This window comes from Taeniopygia guttata, chromosome 4, assembly GCF_048771995.1.
Source record: "Taeniopygia guttata chromosome 4, bTaeGut7.mat, whole genome shotgun sequence".
Classification (NCBI taxonomy): Eukaryota; Metazoa; Chordata; class Aves; order Passeriformes; family Estrildidae; genus Taeniopygia; species Taeniopygia guttata.
Window position 1 is genome coordinate 22,354,691 of NC_133028.1, and position 25,621 is coordinate 22,380,311.

Here is a 25,621-nt window from a genome sequence, read left to right on the forward strand (position 1 = left end):
GGCCTTCATTTCAAATTGAGCAGATTAATTAATAGACTGCAGCCTTTTGTAAAAGGACAAAGACAGGGAGCTGTGTAAAGCTGAATATGAAATACTCAGGAGGCTGGTACTTAAGGCACTGTTTTACAGTCATGGACTTTGGAGGAAATGCTGTACATAAAAAAAAAAAAAAAAAAAAAAAAAAAGGAGCAGAAGGTGCTTTTCCCATATAGTCTATTACTTCCTGCAATTCATGAGACCTCTTTCCTTGTGCATAAAGGTCACCTTTCATTTATGTACAGATCTGTTTGGTTTGCTGAAAAGGTTATCCTGAAAACATATTTAAAATATGAAAGGAAATGTAAAATTAGGGGTAAAAGGGTGTGTCTCATGGCAGGACATCTGTAAATAATGACTGTTAAAGAGAGTTGTCCATTGAAACTTCTCCATACAGAAATATGCTCAATGGCACTACAGATCACAGATTCCTGTTACCACACAAAGACTTTAAAACTGCAGGCCAACACTGCTGACTGTTGTTTGAATGGCCAAAAAAAAAAAATTAAAAGAAAGCGAGGGTATGAAGAGAGATTTGAAACTTTGCAGAAATGTTGTAACAGAGACACAACCAAAAGGAGAACCAACAGCCTAGAAAAGAAGGGAGAAAAGAGACTAATTTAAAATACTGGCTGCATTCAGTAGTGAGAAGCTTGCACTGGCCAGCAGTGGGTACCCCACCTCTAGCAGCAGCCAGCTGCAGAACCACTGCCTGCCCTTGAGGGGCCATGGGCAGCACTGTTTTTCTTTTGACTGGAAATGAATGATGGTGTTTTCACTTTGATGAAGCCTCTTTAGCAAATTTCTCCTCCCCCCCCCCGCCCCCACCCCCGATCCTCAGTCCTTGCTCTGTGAGGGAAATACATGATTGAAAGCAGTGGTTAGCAGAATTCATAAGCCCTTCCACAGGCAGGAGTAAAGAATTATATTTGCAACCTCTCCTCACAAATACTAAAAAAAAACTTAAACAAAATATGGCTTAAAACTAAACCTTCATCAGCTCATTTCCATCAGTACTGCTCCAATGACTTGTGAACAAAATTGTATATCAAGATGATGAGCACTGGGATGTTACCATCCCGATGGTAATCTGCTGCAGAGCCCTGGTCCTGGCTGTCTTCTCAGTGCACCCATAGGTGTGAGAGTTCTCTCCTTAATTTGAGGTGTACACAAAACTAAAGTGTCCTTCAAGTCCTCTCCAGCTTGCAATCACTGTCCAGAAGACCATGAACACTCAGAAATATTTTAGAGTAATGAACATCTTGGTGACCATCAGGAACTGGAGCAGGCCTGGGGTGATGCCAGTAAGGGACCGGGCAGAGCAGGAAGAGCTGTGAAGGAGAGCAGATGCTGCAGTTGGTCAGAGCTGTGCAGGAGTCCTGGGGATGGAAGGAGGGACAAAGCACGAGTGGGTGGTGGGTGAGCACATCTCCAGCACCTGCAACAGCAAAGCCACTCTGGAGGCTGTGGCAGCGTGGATGTGTGAAGGTGAGCCTGCTCAAGTAGACCTTTAAAAACCAAATTAATATCAAAACTATATATTTTAGAAAGTCTTGTGAGCATAAGATTTCTTCAGTTGCAGTGGCAGGGAATGGACGTGGGAAAGCACCAAGGCGCTAGGACCAGGCAGCTGAAAGGGATATCGGGGTGTGTCAGCCACGGGAGCAGAAGGACAATGCAGAGCTGCAACTCCCTTCCGCCCCTGCCCCTCTGCCAGACATCCGGATTCCAGGCGCAAAAGGGCAAAGCCACTTTTTTCCCCTTGAATAGCTTTTTGGGAGTCTGAGAGGCTGCCCTGGGGACTGCCAAAACCCTGCTGCTGCCCAAACAAGCTGCTAGCTCTAGGTTCAATTAATTATGTCCTTGGTGATAATTGTAGCAGAACTGGAACCAGACGTGGTAGTAAAATATCTTGAGCCTGTTTCCATGTCCCCCACCCTGCCCCTTATTTCCCTAGAACAGCTGATTTGTCACTTGCAGGTAAAGAGCCATGGCTCTGCTGTCAGGGGGATGTATTTCTACTGCAATGATGCATGACAGACATGTAATGATGCATGATGTGTGTCCTAGCTGTATTTGTGACTCCTCTTGCTTTTTCTTAATGTATGTTCAAGTAAAGATCTGTTTCAAAAAAAAAAAAAAAAAAACCAAAAAAAAAAACAAAACAAAACAAAACAAAAAAAACCAAAACAAAACAAAAAATCTCCCAAAAAACAACAAACCAAACCCAAAACCCCAACCAACTAACAAAAAACAACTTTTTTTTTTTTCCACTCTCCAGTGGAATTTAAACAAACAAACCAAAAAATCCTTGTCACTCAGAGATTCCTGTTCAGGATATTCCCCAAACAAGCAAATATGCAGCACTTCTCTATAGGATACGTATATGCTTGAATGTCCACCTTCCTAGAGATGGGCAGCTGCACGATATGCAAAATCTTTGCCTGGAAACCATAATATTATCATATTATTAATATATTATAATATCAATTATTACTATTCAAAATCTTGTAGAGAACATCAGGTGCTGACGTAGTAGCAGGGGAATAAAACCACGAAGCAGTGCCATGCAATTTTTTTTTCTTTACCTGATGAAGCATTTGGAAAAGAACTATGTATGCCTTTTTATTTGCTGCATTTCAAATAACCATTCAGCACTGCTTTTATTTTTCTGTTAATTTGAATAAGTTTTATGAGTTGGTGTTCTGATGTGAAATTTTTATTGCTGTTATCATATATGTTATTGTGTCTTCAGGGTGTGGAATTCCATGAGGAAAACATCTTTTAAAGGTGGGTTTTGGCTGGTTAGTTGACAGGTACTTGGTAGACAGGTACTTAGACTGCCATAGCCCAGGGCTTCTGTAAAGTCTACACAACCAGTCCATGGTCAGTCCACCTCCTCCCTGGCTGCACAGCCCTGGCTGAAGGAAGCTGCAGTGTCCCCAGGAGGTGAATGTATGCCTGTGGACACCTTGGCAAAGGGGGCACCTTGCAGAGATGCCAAGGAGCCCATTTAGTCCCCTGCTGTGAGAAAAGACAGCTTTCACACAGTTTTCCAACATGGTAAAAAAAAAGTTATGTTTTTGATTAATCTTGACTTCACAGTTACTAGCAACAGAGAACCCTAGGACAAATAGAGGAAGTATAGGAAGAAAGCTAGAGAATAATAAATTTTAAAACCTTAAAACAAAAGTCCCATGAGCTGGGACTAGATGGCAAGTCCCAAATTCCTCTTAAGTTATCAAGTGTTGGGTGCAGGGGGAGTTAAGAAGCCTGTCTGTCCTGCTGGAAGGAAGCATTTGCTTAAGAGAAATCTATTATTTTTCATTCCCATTTCTACTGGGCTGTGGCCTCAATCCAAGTCAGGGACCAGTTCTCAGAAGGGAATTAGAAGGCAAAGCCAATAACTAAGTGCCAGACTAATTCTGCCAGGTCTGAAAGCATGCTACCAGCTATAGCTGGGTGAAAACTGCCAGCACGCCAGGAGGACCTTGCAGCATCCAAGCTCCAAGTGGAGTTACCAGGCCCATGGGAACAAAATACAATAAAACAGGATGTGTTATTAAACAACACTTAGAATTAGATTGAGCTCAGACAGTTGGCACCAGAGCAGCAGTGAGAAGACAGTGGTCAAGACAGCTGTGTGCCCTTTGAAAGGACTTCTGTTTGACCCCACCATTTTCATAGGGTGCTTGAAGACCAATAAGACCAACAAATGCAATAGAGGTAAAGAGAAAAACAAGTCTCCCTAGCTCAGAATCAGGACAGTCCCTGCAATTGTCCATTAATGTTTTTTTTTTTTTTTTGCAGACTCCCATCCGACAAAATTCTGAGGTCCCTGATTCTGATTTTAGGCTCTTAATTCAGGAGTATTTTCTGAAAATTACAGGTTTAAACATTCTGATAATTTTGACTTGTGGCAAAAAAGAAAAAAAAAAAAGAAAAGAAAAAAATAAACCAACAAAAAACAGATTTATTTTGTTTTCTCCAATGGAAAATTAACTTTAGATAATAATCCTATTATTAGGGTGGTGTTTTTTGTTTTGGTGCTTGAGTTTTTTTTCCCTAAAACCTAGTTGCCTCTGATGGGAGATTCTGTTCCTCCAGAATTTGTTCTCACTCATAATCAAAATATCCCACATTCCATAACCATGAACAGAACAGTAAAGCTGAGCACTGCAATTTCCAACCTCTTGGTCTCATTTACCTACAGACGTGAGGGAAGCCTGGAAAAAAAGAGACTTCAAGTTTGGCTGCTCCCCTAAAGCACTTCAACTTGCATTTCCTATCTTCACACGTGGCCAATTCCCAAATGGTCAAAGGGGTCACACGAAGGAAACTGAGTACTAAAATAAGTTTCCCATCCAACATAGCTCTGCACCTTGTGAAAACACATTCCACAGACAGACTAGTCACAGCAGAGGGAACAATACCTTGGTAAATGTTTTAAAAGCATATCAACTTCCAGGGTTCACAGTGGGAAACCTGTGCCTAAACCTTTAATATTATTCCATGTATTGGCAAAATTCACTGCTGATTTTTGTCTGCAAAATTTTTCAGAAAATTTCATGGGATTGAACATCTGTAAATTATTTTTGAATACAAGATGTGTCTGGGTTGATCCTAGCTGAGAGGTTCCTCAGCAGTGGCCTAGACACACAGAGCCAAGAGCAGCTGGGACAGGGCAGCAAGTGGGCAGGTAACCTCAAACATCTTTCAAAGAAAGATGGAGGCTTCTCCTCAGGGAGATGGATGTTAACCCCCTTTCATGTGCAACTGCTGGTGAGCAAAGAAATAAATAATGCACCCAGTGGAAGATGCTCATCTTCTGAGCTACCCTAGTCAGCTGAGGCCACATGTGCTCAGTGTCCTGGGAACTGCTGAGACCTGTGGAGCCCTGCAGACAGAAGGAAAAAGCAGAGATGAGCTAAAGGGCAGGTCCCCAAGGAGAAATCCACAGACCCCTGTAGTCCAGCCACTGTGCTCCATCACCATAAGCACCACTGCCAATGTTCTCCATCTGCATCTTTATCTCCACTCAACTTTCGTACCGAAATTCCCTTTCTAAATCCAAAAAATCTGTGTCCCTTGGTACCCATATGAATACCCCTCTTCAGAGGCATGGAAATGTTCTGCTGCCACTATCACATTGCAGCAAACTGCCTCTCGCTTCAATCCAGGATCCCATTCAAAAAGAACTTGCTCACTTCACTTTGCAAGTTTTCTTATTCCCTTTCCTTGCAGGCTTTCTGCTGCCTCACCCAGGACCTCATTTCTTGTGGCAATCTCTGAGTGAAAGATAAGAGAAAAAGACACTTTTTTTTTTCTTCATCTAAGTAAAAAACACAAGAAAAAAAATTATGTCTGCTTGCCACAGGGCCATTCAGTGTTGTAACTGTCAAGCTTAAATTTAGTCTTATTTTCCATTGTTAACTTGATATTCTGCCTAGTTCTCATATTTAAAAGACAACTAGCAGACATTGAACAAAAATGCTATAAGCTTTAAAGCTCTGGCATAAATGGCTAATATTTGGGGAGCAAAAGACCTGCTGTAGTTATAAAAATTAATTTCCTCTTTCTTCTTTTCTCTCTTGGCTTCTCTCTCCACATTGTGTCTCTATATTTTCTTCTAGATCTTCCTCTTAATTCCCCTTCTCATATTTTTTATTTTGGTTCTGGATTAATTTTTCTGAAGCTAAAAAAAAATAGGGACTTGCAAGTATTTTCCTTTATAAAGGTCACACGATTGTTTGCACTGGACTACAGCTGTAAATAAGACAAGTTGTGTTCATCTGACACCAGCAGCACAAAGTAAGAGATATGAATATGCACAACTGGAGCCTGGGCATCTTCCCAGGTGGGCTGTGCACACCCATCCTTAGCCACCAGCTGCCATCTGTTCCACCTAGGATACCTGCACCTTTTAATGTAGGGTTTTGTGATAACTTGAACTCCCCCAAAACACCAGGCTATAGAGCCTAATCCACATCTTATTTTTATTTTACCTATCTTTCCAGGCAGTCTTTTCTTGTTCCAGACCAGTTCAGCAACACCACCTTCATCCTCTTAAGGTTGTCATTTCAGCTGCTCTGTTTTCCATGCTGAATTTCCACTTAAAACTCTGCTCCTGACCTTCAAGACTTCCATAAAATTCCACAAGAAACTGGTCAGTGACCCAAGCTCGCACAGAAATTACTTTATTAAACCTATTTAGCAGGATACGATGTCCATAAACTCTCCAGAGATTCAAAGACAGGAAGAACCTCATTTTTTACAAAAGTAAGACCTACTGGGTAGATCAAGGAATCTGTTCTTCAGTCCCATTCCTGAGTAATGAGGTGAGTATTAACAGCAGCGGCTTCAGGGACATTTTATGTTTGAATGCTAGTGGAAGAGTAACCCTTTTCTCTTTCTAGAGTAATGATTATTTAATTCAAAATGTAACTGCTCATGCTGGGGAGACTTAATAGCTTGGTACATTGAATATTCACCTGGGATACATATATCATGGGGTTTGGTTCTTTCCCTAAACAAGGAAAGTATTTTAATGTGGTAAAGCTGTAAGTTCAGCCTGGCCCTTTACTGTCCCAAAAGAGGACTCCAAACACTAGAATAGCATTTTCAAGGCTTTACAACCTCTGAAAAATGAGCAAAACAAAAATTCACAGACCATTATGTATTCAATTAATCTTTGGTGGCTAGAAGATGAGAGGAATTGCAGAAAAATAACATAAAGTTATATTAAACAATTGTTTTACAAACTCAGAATTTTACTCTTATAGCTACAAACATTTTATTAAAAATGCTGGCAATTACTGCCAACTCCCAGCTACAACTGCAGTCAGGCATTAGCAACAGCTGGAGCTAGTAAGCATCTCACAGGCCTTTTTCAGATGTGCCTCACCTGCATGGAGGATGAAAGTGTACCAGCCTACCAGACAGCAGACTGCTGTCCTTCTGCATTCTTCCAAAAGCATTTGAAAGGTGCAAGTCTCATTCTGTATCAAAAAAAAAAAAGGCAAACAAGAAGTAAGGTTTTCTGCTGTACAGCTGCAGCTGAAATACTCTCCTATATAGCAATGCTGAATTTCAATTCAGGATGTCCAAAAAAATTGATAAGTGAAAACATGAAATGGACAGAGAAAGCTATAAAAGAAATCACCCAGCAAAGCAGAGCCATAAGGGCCCATCACTATTACTCTTTCTATAATTGTGATCACAATAATAAGCAATAATGAAGTACTGGAGCCATTCAATAAGTTAGGAAAACTTGTGAAGTCCAGTTTTACTGACACACCTAATTTCCTTGTAACTTTTCTATGCTAATGCCAAAGATGGGGGGAAAAAAAGTTTAGTAATTCATACAGAGCTGAAGTCTCTTCCCTCCAGCTAGACAGAGAAAAAATGGGATAGGCTGATCTCTGCCCTGCTCAGCTGTGCCATGTTAATGGTTAAGTACATGTGTGCCTGTGCTGTCAAAACTGCCATCCCTGCTCTGCCAAACCTACCAAGAGCTCATTTCCTACAAATAATGACTGCACACAGTCTGGAAAAGCACAAGCACTTGTTCTTCACCACACAGTCTAGGCTGTTTCTGTGCATTTGAGGTAATACAGGTTTAAAGAGGTTTGACAGGTCCATCCCAGTAGAATAACTTTTTACTGGCCAGTTTCATGTGACAAATAATCAATAGTGAATTCTCAATGTGAAAAACCTGTGATCATCTTTTGGGTTAAAACTCTTCTAAGATGCCTCAAAATAGTACTAATTTAAACAATGGTAGAAGTCCAGAGAATTTTACAAATTATCTGGAAACAGAGAAAAAAAATCCTAGAGTGACTAATGTGCTCATGCAATTTCAGACACATTGTGGGAAATTATTTCAAAATCTCACTGCAGCAAAGAACCTAAAATCTGCAGCAGGGGGACATAGAGAAAAGGCTTAAACCCCCTGTGCATAAACAATATCCAGCAGAAATCCACATTTACAAACTGGCTTACGGGCAGTTGCACAAGGGAGCTGGGGTTCACGTCTCCCAGCACATTTTTTCTTGGCTGAGGCTTTCTCACAGACATAAGCTCCACTGCAAATGGCTTTGAAGTCCTGTGCACACCTGCATAGATTACAAAGAAGGGAAGGCAGGTCCCTCCACACCCAAACTGTAAATTAACAATGCAACATGTCAAGTTAAGATATGCCCTCCAGCACCTTGTTTTAAAGTCAGACCAATGGCTGACAATCTCCTGATACACTTACTTAACCCTTTCCCTGAAATTCACACCCAGTTTTCAGTCTCCTGAATGAAGAAACAAATTTATAGGAGTAACTGTGTGGGTTTGTTGGTTTGTTTTTTTTTTTCCCAGTTCAAACTGGGCCATCTGGTTTAATTCAAAGCAGGAACCTATTTTTTTCTTCACAAAACAGAAGAAAGTTACCACTGTACTGATTTGACTTCTGCAGGGTGCTTTGAACAGCAATAGCTTCGGCCTGTGGATATGTCACAGGCTGAAGAGAACCAGGCTCTGCCTTCCCATTTCATCTGTTACTCCTGGAAGAACCCCCATCTATGGGTAGGTCATGGCAATTACTGACCTTTATTTCACCAAAAGCTTTCAGGAGGTTCTGTTCTTCCACCAGAAAAGTGTGTCACCAGTAACTACAGCTTTGAAAAGTGCTTTAAACTGAAGCAAGAACAAGTATAGTCACCCAAACTGCAAGACTTCCTAGTCTTACTGTACTCTTTTTCCTTACTGCCTCCACTTTGTCATGGTGGCTCTGTAAACAATCACACTCATCATGTCCCATGACAACTAATTCCTGTCCCATCTGCAATACTACCCTTCTCCTGACCTAACCTCCTCTTGACCCTATCTCATGTCACAGATCCTACAGCTGTGGGGAACTAGCATGTGGGACTAAAGCACCCTGCTGACCTCCTTGAAGTGATTTCTGCAGGGGAGAGCCCAGTGCCTGCTGCGACTCCGTGCTCCAGCACTGCCTCTACTTGACAAGTTTGCACACAAGCAGACGTACAGGAACAGAGCTGAGGTACTGAGGGGCTGCCGGGGCTGGGCAAGGGTGCATCTCTCATCCCTTTAGCCACCAGCACAAGGCCAAGCAAACACCCACTTACAGAAAGGCACAAGGCACCGCTGACTTGGTGCAGCCATCTCCATGTCTCCCACCTGCTCTTCCAGGAAAACCATGCAGCCCACTCTGGTCTGTAGTGCTCCCTGGTAGCATCCCAACATCCTCCACCCTGAAGGTGAGAGGCTGGAGGCATTTAGATTGGCCTGCCATTTTATAGTGTGGACCTGGTGGTCCAAACCATCATTGTCCCAGAAGTGGTAACACCGAAGAGTGGAGCTGAGCCAGAGAGGGACCAGACTGCAGTTCATCCCCTGAAGCACCAGAAGTCAAGGATGATTTCTGCACCCAGGTGTTGGTCCTTACAGCAAGACCTAAAGTATTCCTGACCAATGATAAGAAAGATCATCCAAGTATCCAGCTGTACTTCTGGAAAACTGTGCTCATCTGCTTCCTGCCAATGACATATGATTCTACCACCAGGAAGAAGGCTCTTCATTCAAGACAAGTGCAAATAAAAGCCAAGAACTGCAGTCTATATGATAAAATATGCTTTTCAAATCTTAACTGAAATTTCCACATTTGGATATTCTTTGACTGTTTGGTTTTGTTGGAAAAAAATAAAATAATGGACATTTTTTAATGTTCCTTCTTCTGTCTCAAACACACATCTCCTTCCTTCTCACAAGGAAGGGATCCAACCATGTTTTTCAGAAAATGGAAACAATTAATAAAATTCAAAAAGCAGATTTTTGCAAGTTCCTTCTCTTAGTTGAAAACAACTGTAACTCTGATAAATGTGTCTGTTTTAGGTGGTTTAGTTGAAGTAGCTAACTCCAAGCACTTTGGTACATATCTTTATCTACATCAAAAGGAAATAAATATACTAGGACACAAGCAAAAAAGGAAGGAAAAAAAAAAAAGATTAGGGAATGGCAACCACCAGCCATACTAAAGAATGTGAAGAGGAAAAAGAGACAGAAATAGGAGCTAGTTTCTTCAGGTGAAAGCTGAATTGTGTCTTTCATTCAAAGATAACCAAACAATAAGAGTAAACCATCAGATTGCTCAATAAATGCCTGAAATGGAATAAAGAAAAACAGAGCTGATTAATAGGAGGGATGTGAAGAAGGACCATTGTGATGCAATGGTGGTGTCTTCATTGCTTTTAAGAGCATCTTGAATTCCACGATGTTTCTCCATTGAAGGAACTGAATTCAGGTGTAGAGTTTTTGTTTGATTGTTTGTTCTCCTATAGTTATGCAGCCAAGCTAACAGAACTAGTCAATGCTGTAAGACACTCTGTTGTACCCCAGAAAGTTATCACTGTTGGGGAGCAGATTATGTAGGGAAATGTGATCAGAATATTTTCAAAAAAGGAGACAAGTGAGCAGGTTCCTAGACTCATGTCTAAGGTGATATTCCAGGTACTCTCTGTCTTCTGTATCCTATTAAAAAAAACCCAAAAAAACCCACAAAAATCTGTTTCCATTTAAAAAATGTACACAAAGAATGCAAAGGAGAACACAAAACACAAACACCCCACCACCCCTAGGGAAATCGCAGATAACAAGAGACTAACAAGGTTTCACACCCAGATTGTGAGATCAAAAGGAAAAGGGCTCAGATAGGGAACTTTCGGTATCTAGTTGAAAAGTCAGCAAGCCAATGACTTGATGCTTGTTGCCTGATAAATGTCTAAGACTAGGACAACAAAGTATCCCAATAGGATGAGGAATGGCATTTCAGATGGTTCCAGTGGATTGAAGCTATCACTTGTCCTCCACGGGGTGTTAAATGGATTTTTAGAGTTTTTGATGAGAACACCTTAAACTCAACAACAGATTAAAAAGGGTGTGCACATTAGATTAAAAAAAAATGTAAAATGGATGGATGGATGGATGGATGGATGGATGGATGGATGGATGGATGGATGGATGGGAACAGAACAGAATTAAAGCAATCAAGAATGTCCAAATGCTCCTCCTGGTCAAAAAACTACTTTTAGAAAAAATGCCAAATAATGCCAGCACCTGACCTCAGTCACCTTATTTTCTGTGCTTTCTGCCCTGCTTTTCACTTTCATCTCAAGAGCTTTCTATCATCATCATCTTAAGAATCCAAACCTCTAAGTTCCCTCAATGAGAGAATATAGTGCATTAGCCATAATAAGCAGAACACTGAAATTACTGCCCTGATATTGATTTTCTCAAGTTAGTAATATAGATGCAACCAGCACATAAAAATGGATTACTTTCATTTCAAAGGAAAGGGCAACTAGTTCTAATCTCAAAAGTGATTGAAAATAGCACTAGGGAGCATCTCGCTTATTGTAATTCACTGAATTCACACTGCTTTGACTTAGCTGGAAGAGAAACAAAGACCCTCTTAAAGTATTAGGGAATTTGAACTATTGGGAGGAGCAGCAATCAGTTTTACCCTGAGCTAATCTTAAAGGCAGAGTACCTACACACTCAGTAGAGAGGTACCTCATTAATTCTATGAAATATTGATACAGAAATTGAGCAAAGTGTTAATTACTCTTCCTTGAGGGCCATTGCAAGTAAAGGCTTGGAGTTCCCACTGCCAGGAGTTTCCTTCAAATATGTCATTAATCTAATTGACCTGTTATCTCAGAGGTACAAAAAAATAGCTTTTTATAAAACCATGGTTCAGAGGAAGAGACTGACTGCTTGTGGTCCACCAGACTCCTCAACCTTCTATCTTCCATTTTCACTCCCCAGCAAAATTGCCACTCCTCATAATTCCAGATATAAACTTTGGTGTTTTAAAATCTCTTCCTATTACACAGACATTGAGAAACCAGTTGGCAGATGCCCTCCTTGTCCTGTAAACATCTCTATACTCTGTTTTAGTTACTGGTCAAATCGCATTCAGCTGCCTCTAGAAAACTGATTTCTGCCAACATTCTGACACTCAGTAGTGGGTACCTACATTCATATTAGAATTACCCTCCTGATCTTCTTGTTCTTCTCTGTCTGACTATGTAGCCAGGGATTGCTGTAGAGTTAAAATTACAGGGCCTGGTATTACTCATCAATACTGCAGAGGTGCCCAGGTGCCCTGGCAAAGATCAGGACTTACTGGGCCAAGGGCTTTACAAACAGTAAGGAACAGTGCCTGCCTGCAAAGCCTGAAATCTAAACACACAGCGCAGGCAAAGGTAGACTCCCATTTCCCTGTGACAGGTGGGAGGGGATGCCACCTCCCTCTGACCACCCCCTTCCCTTCCATCCAGCACTGATGATGAGGTTCTGCTCCATGGGGCTTTCCTGCAAGACCTCCTCTGGCAAGGAGAAATCCCACATTCCTTGGGGACCTCCCTTGATACACTTGTGAGTTTCTTGATGCACAGCTTCCATACTTATGAAGAGCTGATCCCTGCCCACATCACACACACACACAGCCCCCCACCATGGCAGCCCATGTAATCTGTGCACCCATACACACACAGACACACAGGCAGGGCATTCTGCCTAGCCCGAGGAAAACTCAGGACTGCCTACTTTGCCCTTGGGCAACAAAATTTCCTCACACACTGCACCCCAGCCTGAAACTACATCTGCACCCAGGTCTCACAGCACCTACTTCTCAAGGGCATCCACAGCAGCTTTTTCTCTCACTGCAATATGATTTGATTAACACTCAGACTTGTGTGACATGACATGACACACAACCTTGAATTCACGAATTCACCCATGTTATATTTACAATGGAAACAGTCCAGTGTCCTCAGGTCCACATGTAGGATACAGCAGTGAGCTTCCCTGTGTTGGTTGTGGTGATGGCATCACACTACTTGAGGTCACCACCCAAACTTGGTCTTACAAGTGACTCCCTCTTCAAGACAGAATCAATTCTCAATGTCTCCCAGCATTTCACCTAACTGGCTACTGCTATAATGCCAGACAGCCTTTAAATGAGTCCAGTAAAGTCAAGGGGAAAAAAAAAAAGTGTGGATAGATATGAAGAGTATGGATATGAAAAGTATGGATAGACTGATGAAGAAAACCAGAAGAGCGTTTACCTCTGGGTGCTTGGTGGTACTCCTGAGTCATGAGAGCATGCTCACATCAGTTGCTCTGAAAACAAGGGAAAGCAAACACTAAATTGACAAATAATAAAGGTTAGCCAAACATAACTTTAGAATTTATTTCCAGAGGATAAAACTTTGACTGCTGGCAAGTTGAGATGTCCTTAAGGATAAAAAACTACATTAATTTAACCTGTTATAACCCTTTCTCTGGGATTTCCCAGTTGGAAATATGTGTGAATGAGCTCTGTAGACCATGTGTTACAAACCAAACATTTCAGGAAGCATTCAAACTGACTGCACATTCTCTGCACAAAAGATCTGGAAGCTCTGGAACATGATTGGCTTAGTGTGCATGCTCAATTCTGTTGAATAACATGAATGAGCAGGGCAAATCTAGAATCCAGAACACTTCAGATTTATATAGACTGGAGACTCACACAAGCAGAACAGCACTATCTGAAATCCACAGGACTTTCAGGTTGTGCACATACTGGGTTGCTAATCTCTGCATGTGCTGTAGAAACGGTGCAGGTTTCCAGATTTATGTCAGCTCAGGCAAGCATCAGTCACTCTGTAGGGCTTCCTACTGGCTGGAAACCCTGGGCCAGTGTAAAAACCCTGAGGCTCTGCCTAGGAGCATGTCTGCAAGGAAAATGAGGCACTCTCAGGGGCACTCAGATCTGTGGAGGCTCTGTGCTAGCCCCGTGGCAACAACAAAGGCTTGCTCCTGTCCACTTTGCCTCTCACATACAGAAGCTTTCTTCTTCAGAGAGCCTGTGCCTGCTGTCAGTATCCAGAAGGCTGTGCTTGTTTGTACTAGCCCAGATGAGGAGCCCATGCAATGCTAATTATATGCCGTAGGTACCTGTTAAGCCATTTTACAGACAGTTGTGTGCCTTTATAATTTAAAGGGACAAGTGCAGTGAGTTACATGTAAATGAGGTCTGGCTTAGTGTCACAGCGTCTATAAAGGACACAAGAGAGTAAAATAAACTGGGGAACCTTTTTCTTCTCTGCATTACTGCAGTGGAGGCAGGAAAGCAGAGGCTGGTGTTGCTTGCTGACAGGAAACAGGGGTTTGTTAGCACAGCCAGAGGCACTGCCCTAAAGAAGAGCGTACCTGCCAGGAACAGGGTGTAGCAGCAGCCTCTCCCCGCCACAGCCCGGCCAGCAGGTTGGGCAGTCCTGGAGGGAGGGAAAGGCTGCACACAAGCTCTCCCATCCCAAACCCCTGGGGCCAGCTTCCCGCCCAGCATCACTGCCTGCTACTCGGAGGATAAACCTAAGAAGAAACGTGCATGAAGGAAAAAGTGAGAGAAGGAGGAAAATGGCTAGGGAAGTAAAGTTCATTGTACCTAAGGCCAAGTTCCCAGAGCTGTGCAGTTTCCTAGGAGGTAATACATGATAGCACAGCTTCAATCCATGAACAAAAAAAAGTAGCATTATTTTGCTCACTGCAGTGCCACTTCAGCTATGATGCTTAATGAAGCAAAAGCCTGGCACACTGACCTCATGTCACAAGACATCGATGATAGAGACAACAAAGGACTTTTTCCAAAAGTCTGGTATTCTTGTGTGTCCTTTCTTCCAGATTCTTCCATCTTTCTACATTAATATTAGTCAAATCTGAAAACCAACACCAGAAACTGAACCAGAAGTTATATTTCTTCTCTCTTAGTTTGGATGGTAATCTGAGGGGTTGGACAGGCTGATGCAACTTAACAGAGGCCTGAGATTTTTAACTCTACTGACTTTCAGGAAGATATTCCTGATTTGCACATACAATGTGCTTGATCACTTGCAGACATCATTTTGCCACAGCATTGGTGATGCTGAGGACAGTTCCTACAGTGGTGTCTGCTGGAGCAAATTACTGGTTCCTCCTTCAGATGGTCATTCCTGATGATCAGTGAAAAGTCATTTGGGGGAAAGATAAAATTTCAGCTTCTTAACTGGTTCATCTAAAAACCTGAATGGATTTATGCAAAATGAAGGAGATTCTGGAAATCCAGAAAGTGCAGTGCCAGATTGAGGAGTCACCTCACTGCCTGTTACCACTGCAGGCAGGCATGGTACAGGAGGTGCTTCACAAACCAGACATGGCTGTGGAAAGGCCCACACTTCTCCCAGTGCTTTGCTAGATGAGGAAGTCCTAAGTTAAGTGCCACCCACTGGAGAAACCACCCTTCTCTCCCTGCTTTCCTTCAGGCCAGAGATACCTCCAGGGATTAGATCATCCCTTGGTGTCAGGATTTGTGCTGTGCTCGGTTGCCAGCCATGGGTGGATGTGTTATTAGTCAGATTTAAATGTCTAAAACATTGTTTGTGCAACCACCCCAGGGTATGGCTATGAATGTGCTCAGGATGAAAATTGGAAAAAGAAGTTCAATAAGCAGAAAACAGTGTCTGAGTTGATGCAAGTCAAATCTACTCACAGCAAGTTAGCTAATGTGCTTTACGACCAGATTTACTACAGAATGTGTTTGCTATTGAATGCTTCTTTAGTTGCTTCATGTTGCTCTACTAGATGCAGTATGCACTTGGTATGTATCTCTTAAAAGAACAAAAGGAAGCTGAGGAGTCCCACACAAGGGACATACCTCTAGGGCTCCCACAACAGGCATTAAATCCAGGGGTCTTCATAGGCTATGACCATACAGAAGTTATTTATCTGCCTAACCTGGGGCTTGCAGGCTGTCACTCTGTGTTCAAAGCACGTCTCTGTGGCACTAGGATGCCACTGTCCTCACAGAGTAGTAAAACCACAAGGAACTCCAGACAGCAATGGTAAAATATGAACCCAACCTCAGAGGAATATAATACACTACAAGCAGCTGGCATGGTATAAACCTGTATTAAACATTTTCATGACAAAAAAAAAAAAAAAGAGGACTCTATTTTAAAGGATTTTACTCATGCTTTTCATTACCAACACAAAATTAATGACCACAGCCCAACACTTTGGGAAACCAGGCATGGGAGCATGGGACTAGTAGAAAGAAATTTCAAGTCATATCAATACCATGCTACCGGAAGAGCTGGAGTAAAGCAGCCAAGTTGAAATAGTGTCCAAAATCTCCTCATGCAGTGCTCATCCCCCTTATGGGCTGCCTCTAGATCAGTTGTCATGGGAGAAGCTGTGCTTTCCTCCTCCTATAGCACTGGGGAGGAATAAAAAGCCAGGGCTGTAGCTCTCAAGCGAAGAAAGGGAAATGCTGTGGAACCCACAAAAAAGTACAGAACCAAGGAACCAAGGAACGTGGGGCTTTTGAGGCATTGGGGCTGGCAATGTCAGTTCAGATCTCTGGCTGCCATTTGCACACATTTGCTTCTCCTCAACCTCTGTGCACTCTGCAGCCCAGGCCCCAAGAAACGGGAGTGATGAGCGGCTCAAACACTGCCCATGCAAACACACCATCACCACCCCGATCCTACACCTGGTGCAGCCCAGTTTACCTGATTACATCACTACTGTTCACACTAAGTGTTCATTGTGAAACTCTCTCAAGACAGGAAAAACTAGATAACAGGGGAAGAGCTCCTCTGTGGAGATTGCCACAGATGATGCCTGTTCTCATTGTTCAAGAAACCAGCATGGCATCCGAAATGAAAAATCTCCCTGAGATGTCCTAAGCATGCCATAATTTTTCACAGCTAAGCTGTGCAAGGAATAATAAAATCAAATTTTATTTCAGTTTCCATTCACAAAATGTACACAAAGAAACTTAAGCAGGACACAAAGCAACATGCCCCACCACCTCTGGGATTCAAAATTAAAAAGAAACAGATTTTTAAAAAGTGTTTTGGAACATAATTTATTGTTTAAGAAAAAAAAATTATTTAAAGCAATTCATGGGAGTGGTGTGCACACCTGCTAAATCATTCAGATAAAATCAACAACCCCAAAAATAAATTCCTGTTAAAATTCCTCCAAGAATTTTGCTACAAGAAAAAATAAACTGACTCAGCCCACTCTTCATACCTTAACAAATCTAATCATAACCTGGGGCTATCCCCTTAGGTCATTTCTGTCCTAGACATCAGCCACTATCCCTCAACACAGCAGCAGAGTTCCAGCCCTGATTCCTCTCTTCTTTATTTCATCCATCAGAATATCCTCCCCTCCTTCCACCCTGAATTGCACTGGCAGATGTAGAGCAGAGAGAGGGAGGCAACTTGCCTTCCCACCTGCAGAGGGAATATTAATCCTTTCCTGTTCCCTGGAAATGTGGGAGCTGCCTACCATGCTGCAAGCAAAATCTGAGTTTATTTTTAAAATAGTACTGTCTTGATTTTTGGTGTTCCAGGTTCAGGAAAGGCCTTGATTTGATTATGTATCATGCTGTGTTCCTTAATGAACTCAAATTATGGAACTGTGATCCAGAAAAAGCACTATGGTTGGTATCACTGTGAAGAATAATCTGCTCCAAAATTTTCTTAGATCTACATCCACACACATCCCTAAGACTAATTAATTTATTTATTAGACTATATCAAAACTTTCTGGTAGCAAATATATTTTGTTTATTGAATAAAAATAAACTACTGAAAATAAAGCCATAACCTTTGCATTTTGCTAGTATTTTAAAAACCTACATCTAATACTAACAACAGAATTATTTGCCTAAAAATTTTCCTATAAAATGTACTAAGATATTTTATTTACCAGGTTTCTGTTGGTTTAAAATAACAAAACCATTTACAGAGTCCGTTTATAGACTCAATATACGGGCCATATATATTACGGTTTTTTCTCTGTTTTAGTAATGCCAAATATCTAGATTTACAGAGCTAAATTAATGACAATGTATAATTTAGGACTCTGATTGTCTACAGATGATTTGCAATTCTAAATTGTAATTGGCCTCGCCAGTTCATTGCAATAACTCATATACAGCATCTGCACACAGGCTGCAACTTGTAAATTTGCACAGAGCAGATAATGGCCATTTTATTAAATCACTAAGAATTGACAGTGTGTGGTAGAGAGCTTTGATGTGATTTGTATTAAATATCATTCTTGATAGTATTTTTATTAAGTAGAATATTTTTCTTGTATCTATGTAAAGTACTAATACAAAACATAACAAACCAACAAAACTATGCCAGCAGAAGGGATACTGTTGAAACACATTTCTAATTCCTTGAAGAGTCATGTTTTATTGTTATTTAAGAGGATATATTGGTAGAATTACAACTGTTTTGAGACCACACCTAGCAACAGTTCAAGGAATGTATTTGTTGAGCAAAAACTTTACTTACAATCCAATCCTTCTAAATTTTGCACAATTCTTCTAAATTTTCTGAATTAAAAGTTTTGCAGTAAAATGTAGCTGAGTTTACTACTTAGATAGCTGAGGTTTGCTACTCTTTATCCTTAGTTACTGCACTGACCTCAGGCAGCCTCAGAAAAATGTCAATGGAGAATTGCAGCCAACAAACCACTAAAGCTCCATCCTGTCCTGTGAATGTCCCATTGATTTCAGCAGTGTGGGACCCATCTGAAAAGCTTTGATGAAAAATGGTCATGTGCACTTCCACTCTAGGATTCCTTTTTTAATTATGCCATCCTCAAAAATTGTTAGTGCCAAAAGAAGTGTACACTAGCCTAGGGTTTGCTCCAAGCTTCTTTTATCCAGCAAGGCTAAGGAAAGCCCTCTGCTCTGTTTCATGCGCTTTCCATGCAGAAAGTTTAACCTATAAAGCATACCTTCCACTGTGGGATCCTAATGCTTTAAAAATTATAAACCACTGCAAACTTCCACCTAACAGAAGAGCTGCCATTGTCTTTAATAGGAGTAAGACTGGCATTTCATTAATGCAGTGCAGATGGCTTTTAATATCTTTCCAGGGTAAAAGAGAGCTCTATCAGAATGTATGGGGCATTATTGTCAGTTGTGTGTGAAGAGGCAAGTGGGTCTATTGCAAACTGGCCTTTGATGATTTATGATCCAGAGTGATTTTAGAAATATAATTTCCTTAACAAGTACTGAGCCAGCTCTTTGATATGTTTTCCCTACTAATGACAAGTCTCCCATGAAGCTCATCATACCCCAGCAATGATTCTCAAATTGTGGATTGTGACTCCCTTTGAACACCTGAAAGCATTCAAAAGAGGCCATGTAACATGAGCAAAAGGAGAGTTAGTCAGCTCAGTTCTTCCAGGTGAAGTGTTATGTTTACCTGGCTGCCAGCATTCACATCAGCCCAGCAACTATGATTTTCTTCTCATTGCTTATAATTGGCTGACATTAGTTTGGTCCCTTCAGCACATGAGCATGATTGTTTACACTTGCAAGCAGTAATTACCAGCAATTCTCATTGCCCCATCTTAAAAGGATTGACCTGCTGTCAATTCAGGAGGTTGAACAAAAGATGGATAAACCAGAGAAGGTTGCATTTTCAGTTGCAAGGTTGCAAATTCTTGACATATAATGCTCACAGGAGAACAGATAATAAACAGATTCCTAATTTCTACAGAGGTAAATAATAAGTGGGCTTGAAACTGTGGAACAGAGAGAAGAGACAGAGCATTCAGCTGGCCTCTACACCTGCAGAAAAACTTACTTTTAGGAGAAAAGTGCACTGTATGAGATAGGAAGGCTGAAAATTGATTACAAAAAGAGAGTGAAAATGGAGACTCAAAGAACAGTCATCAAAATCAAGATGTTGAGAACAAAATTAGTCATGAGCCCAAAGAACACAAAACGAAGAAAAACATAATTGCCTAATCATCAGCACCAAGAGCTGGATAATAGATGAGAGGGACTGGAGTTACAAAACTACAAGCAATGTGTTACAGAACCCAGCGTGGTAAGTATGTTAAAGCAAATTGCCAGGATCTGCATAGAGACAGGGAACAGGGGAGATGGCCTTGCACATCACGTAAGGTGCATCACTGCATGCGTGCAGCTCACAAACACAACTAAAAAGCTTGACAAAGATCTGCCCGTTCAGTTTGTGTGCTCAGCCCAACAACTGCATTCTCTGCAACCAAGATGATCTCTTTGCAGACCTGTTAAAGGCGTGCCCTCATACAACTACTCTTCAAGTTGCTGGAACTAGGGGAGAAAATTATTGTGAAAGGCTATGAATTAATACTGTCACTTATGAAGTTCAAGATAAGTGAAGAGGTGGTCTATTTTGCAGATTATCAAATCAAATCAGATAACTAGATCCATAATGAGCTATCTGTGGTGCCAGAGTAGAAAAACACATTCTCACTCACATCTTCTAGCTGAATGAAGCAGGCTGGATGTCTTCTGTTGCCACAAAACAAATGCAAAAGTACAGGCAATTTCCTAAGTTAAAAATTAAATAAATCTATACTGGAACTGGACTGAAGAGAGTTTGATGGCAAAACTGTATTTTTGGCACAAGGGATTATATACTATGAGTAGCATTTAAAGACTGCGAAGTCCAAACCAGTAATCTATTCAGCTTGTGATACAAAAGGACAAAATGTGTAAATGATTCTATGAAATTCTTGAGGAACTGTAGTAGATGTTCAATAAGCCACAGTTTCAAAGTCCTAAGGGCAACCATTCTTTCCTGTAGGAAGGAAATATGAGGGCAGTATTACATTAACTGCTATGAAAGCAAGAGGAAGCTGATAATAATTATTTCCAAGTAGCAGATAGGGACTAATAGAGAAATAAAAGCACAATGACCAAAAAGTAGTATGTTCTGAAGAAGAAAAATCTTCTATAGTGGATAGATTCTACAGTGTCTCTATAACATATTGTGAGATGAGAATGGTAAATTATCAGAAGCAGTATACAAAAGTGTTAACTAAATCTTTCAATTTTGTGGTAGAAACTATCCCAGTTGGTATATAGTCATATAAGGTAGTGAGGAATGGTGAAGCCTTCAAGCTCTATCAGTCCCCCTGTTTGGCAAAACAACAGAATTCAAGTGCAAAACTTTCATTCATATCTCAAAATCTTATAATTAATTAATTCAAAGATTCAAAGCTTATGTATCTGTTGGGATCATCTATCCTGCCCCTCTACATAGCATAGTCCATAGGATTTGCATTAATCCCATCTTAAGCTACAGAACATTGACAAGGAATACACCCACTTGTAAGAGTAGAACTATGAAACTGAGATGCTTTTTTCATGTCAAAGCTTGTTTTAATCCAGCTTCTGGCCATCAGAGTCTCCCACCTATCTGTACTCTTCACAGACTATAGCCAGATCCCTCCTTTATCTTCTCCCAGGCAATTATGAGGCACATTTGCCATGTCTCAGGAGTTTCCACCCTTGCTAATTGAGTAGCATTCTTCCTGTCCTGTGAATATCCAGACTGAACACTGGACACTAGTAGCTGTTAAATCACTGGCTAAGCACAAGACTAACAGCAGTGTCTGCATGAGAAAACTAAAGGTGGACACAAGTACAGGCACACATTTGTTCACACTGTGTCATGGTTAGTTCCACAGCACATTTTGGGAATACGTGAACCAGCCCTCTGCCATCCAGTGTCTTAGCATGGTTTGAGGGGTATATCGGCACAAGTTGTTCAAATATGGGTGAGGCCACTTTTTGCAAGGGAATCCAGGTGTATGGAGACAAGTTGTGCTATTCCACTTTTCTAGAAAGACAGAGAACTGTACATGGCCCACTTTATTGATTAGCATAGACATAGATTTTATAAACTTATGTAATCAATTTCCTCATATTTTTAAGTTCAAGGGTCACAGAAGTTTGTTTTTCGGTGACCCACACCATCAACTCATGCTCAGACAGTTATTCACCCTGTTTACCATGTCCCTCTGAACATCACTCTTCCCCAGCCAAGATTGGTCCATGCCATCTGTATGACCTAAGATTTTTGTTCTCTATCCAATGACTGTATATTCAACGATGTTAAAACAAGCAATCAAAGGTCACTTGAATTATAATACTACTGCTTTGACATTTGTTAGTTTCTTCACCATTAATGTCCTCTGAAAATTCCATTTGCACTAGTTCTGTGTGTCATCAGAACAATTTCTCAAAAAATCTTTGGTATAACAGATCTGTTTAAGGAAGACAAACTTTCACACTAAATAATAGATTGTGCAAGTTTCCACCTGTGCAGTCATTGCAAACTCAGCTGAACAAGACCCCAATCTCCTTAATCTGCTGACACTAGTACTGCTTTGAGGAAGGGGCTGAACTACGTGACCTGCACAGGTACCTTCCAACCCAAATGATTCTGTGATGATTCTACATTTGCACTCCAAGACCTGTCAGCTGGTCAGCTTTCAATCAGTCTAACTCGCACCAAGTTAATTTTATATTAAAATGGCATTCTTAACTGCTGTCTCACATGATGTTAGGTCAAATTCGGTCATTTCCATCAATGCTTATCAAACGAATTCACCATTTCATAAAAAAGATGGCAAGTAAGATTTCCATTATCAATTTATTTGCCATATAGTAAAGATGACTAGCATTACTTGCATTTTTCTCCTTTATTATTTGTTAATTTAGCCCTCATGAGCTCGTCGTTCTTTTGCCCAGGATTTTCAATAGGCCTTACTCTATCTACCAAAAATTATTCTGGATTCCCAGCTCTTCCAGTGTTCCAGGAATCCCTGAACAGAACTGCGCTAACCAGCTTGAACGCAGTTAGCCGGGTGGCTCGTTTTCAATGTTTCACTTCTCCTCCAGTTCCTGACAGCACAGAACTGTTTCCCCGCAGCCCTGAACGCTCCCAAGTGAGGCGATCCCGGAGCCCTCCGTGCCGGGGCCGGGCCGGGGCTGCCGGGGCCCGCCCGGCGCGGAGGCACCGCCCGCGCCCTGGGCACAGCCCGGCCCCGGGGCGCTCTGTCCCTGTGCCTGTGCCTCTGCCTGTCCCTGTGCCTGTCCCTGTCCTTGTCCCTGCCCCGCCCTGCCTCCCCCGGGCGGCCCGGCCCCGCTCCCCCAGCCGCGGCTGCTCTCCTGAAGGCCCTCCCTGAGGGCCTCCCGCGGGGAAAACAGCGCGGCTGGGAGACTTCCTGCTCTTTCTGCGGCTAAAACCCTTGTCAATGAATAGTATGCGATTCAGAGCGACTTAACACGACGTGGTATTAACATGCATATCAAAAAGTCCCATTTGTCATGCATAGCCCAAATCTTATCTGTTTTGCTGGCCAATACAATGTAAATGAATTCCAAGAAGTCTGACTTTTTTTCTTGCCTACTGTGTTTTTGAGTCAACAGACACTGGCTTTTGTTCACTGTCTCCACACACTTCCACACACTTTATATTTGTCAGCACCTATGGCACAGCCAGAGCCAAACACCACTGCCTCTCTTTCCACCTACACCATCTGCCAGTATAGACAGCAGACTGACATTCCCAAAACATCACAAACTGACGCGTGAAAAAGGACAACTGATATTTCTGTCTTTAGCATTGCAGTCAAAAGAAGATAAATCTTTTTAGCAATTTTTCCCCCTGCCAAATGCCAGCTAGTTTTGAAAGAAAGCTTAGTAACCAACATTGCATTTTGGCAACTGACCTTAAAAATTAAAATCATCATGCCAATTTCAAGCTTCTGAGAAAACTTATAACTATGTCTCACTACCAGTTGCAAAATCTGCTTTAAATTTTTCACCATCAATCCTATGGACTTTCCTGTGGCAAACAGTTCTGCCTTTTGGGCTCCAGACAACCAGTGTGTTTTGAATTCCAGTTATCGCACAAAAAATGAACTGATTTTGTATATCAGTACTCATCATCTGTCACTCCCTGGAAGAGAAAAATCTACTCAAACCAATCTTTCCACTCTGATTTTAGTTGGTATTTGGTGTACAAGGCAACCCTCCAGAACACTGCTTTTAGGCTCTCTTGATCATGACAGATGTTAAGGAGGAAGCCATGGGGAGTTTTCTCTCTCCCCTGCTCTACATACCACCAGAAGTTAGGTGTCCTTAATACCAAGTTCCTTTTGCCTGAGATGTCTTTCACAAACAGTACTTAAAGACATATGATGAATCCATGGAGGATACGCATCATTCACAGTCCCTGCAGCCACGGCTCACTCAATAAATCATTGCTTTTGGCGCTGGGACATCAATCCTCCCGTCCCTAAGAGGCAGTGAGACGCCCTACCCTATATAGCCCATCTCCCATCTCATTGGGTTTCTTTGCCACACCAGAAATCTTCAGATTGAAATGTAGCCCTTTTGTTTGTGAGGGTTGATTCAGGATTTTCTTCAGAAACAGAAATGCTGAAGTTTCATGAGAAATCTTGCATTTATGATATTGTGTGGAGCAATATTGACTGGATAACAATAGCTCTGCTTCTGCCAAATACAGGTATGTGGGACAACCAAGAGATTACAGGATGGACGTGGTAATCAGCCAACTTCAAGTGAGTAAGTGGCCACATACACTTATTATTCATGGCCCTATCCTGCAAGAACTTCAGCATATCCAGAAAAGTCCATCAGGTCCTGTTGAAATCAGGTTATGTCAATAGTAATAATGGTGATATAAATATGGAACAAACCCTGCCCATAGGCTTACAAAAGAACAATCCAGGCATGGGGATCTGCTTAGATGAACACAGGAAGGCATCGAAGGCAGAGATGGATCTCCAGAGATAGAAGAGAGCCAGATGGTCCTGTTTCAGACGGGATCTGTGAGAACTTCTAGCAGTTCCCTCCACTATCAGACACATGCTTTGTGGCTTAGGCAAAACGCTGAGGGATAAATGTATAATATCTAGGTTTCATTCTCACCCTTTGGCGTGGAGGCACCCAGTGTCTTTTACAAGTCCTTTGTTTGACCCATAAGGAAATTGAGACACTCATGCAGCATGGGTGCAAAGATGCTGAACATTACCTAGGAAATGCCAGGAGAGGGATGATGCCTGAGTCCAGGCTGCAAACAAATTCCTTCTTCTAATCAGAGGCAAGCTAAACCAGGTCAGTGACTGTACACAGAAAGAGGAGGAGGATGTAGTGGCAGAGACGACACCCAGTAGCCCAGTGGCAAGAGAACTCACCTTGGAGGTGGAAGATTCAGGTTTGGATACGTTCTCTTCTGCCTGACTTAGAGCAGGGATTTAACTTCAGGTCTTCTGTCTCCGAAACAAGAAAGCCATGCAGGCTCTCAGTATCAATGGCACTGCTTTGCACAGAATTTTGAAATGCTTCTTTGGCCAGTGAGGAAAAAACCATACTCTCTCACCCTGGTGTGAGATCATGTCTAGAAAACACTGATCTGGGATGAACAGTCTAGCCCTCATCTAGTGAAGTACTGAGAGAGCTGAGTCCCACTGCCCTCTACTCTATCGAATTGTGCACTTTTTACAAGAGAACTGGGTTTAGACCCAGAGGGATCAGGATTTAAATTTCTAGCATCTCTGTGTGAGGTTTGGGGGGGTTTGGGTTTTTTTTGTTTGGGTTTTTTTTTTTTTTTTTTTTGTTTTCTCGTGTTTCAGGACAGGTGCAATGTAGGAG

The 25,621-nt window shown here is 41.7% G+C and overlaps 1 long non-coding RNA gene across 3 annotated transcripts in view; it reads right to left on the reverse strand.

Moving 5' to 3' along the window:
- The window catches only part of LOC140683923 (uncharacterized), a 37,552-nt gene extending 12,224 nt beyond the window's left edge, over positions 1–25,328 (reverse strand). For 2 of the 3 annotated variants that reach the window (XR_012055567.1, XR_012055569.1), the window contains exons 1-2: positions 25,165–25,328; positions 13,173–13,227 (exon numbers count right to left, since the gene is read on the reverse strand). This is a non-coding gene — a long non-coding RNA (uncharacterized lncRNA). Of the gene's footprint in view, positions 1–8,390; positions 10,573–13,172; positions 13,228–25,164 lie in introns of those variants that run through there. The other variant, XR_012055568.1, reaches the window with a different exon arrangement.
- Positions 25,329–25,621: the final 293 nt, after the last annotated feature.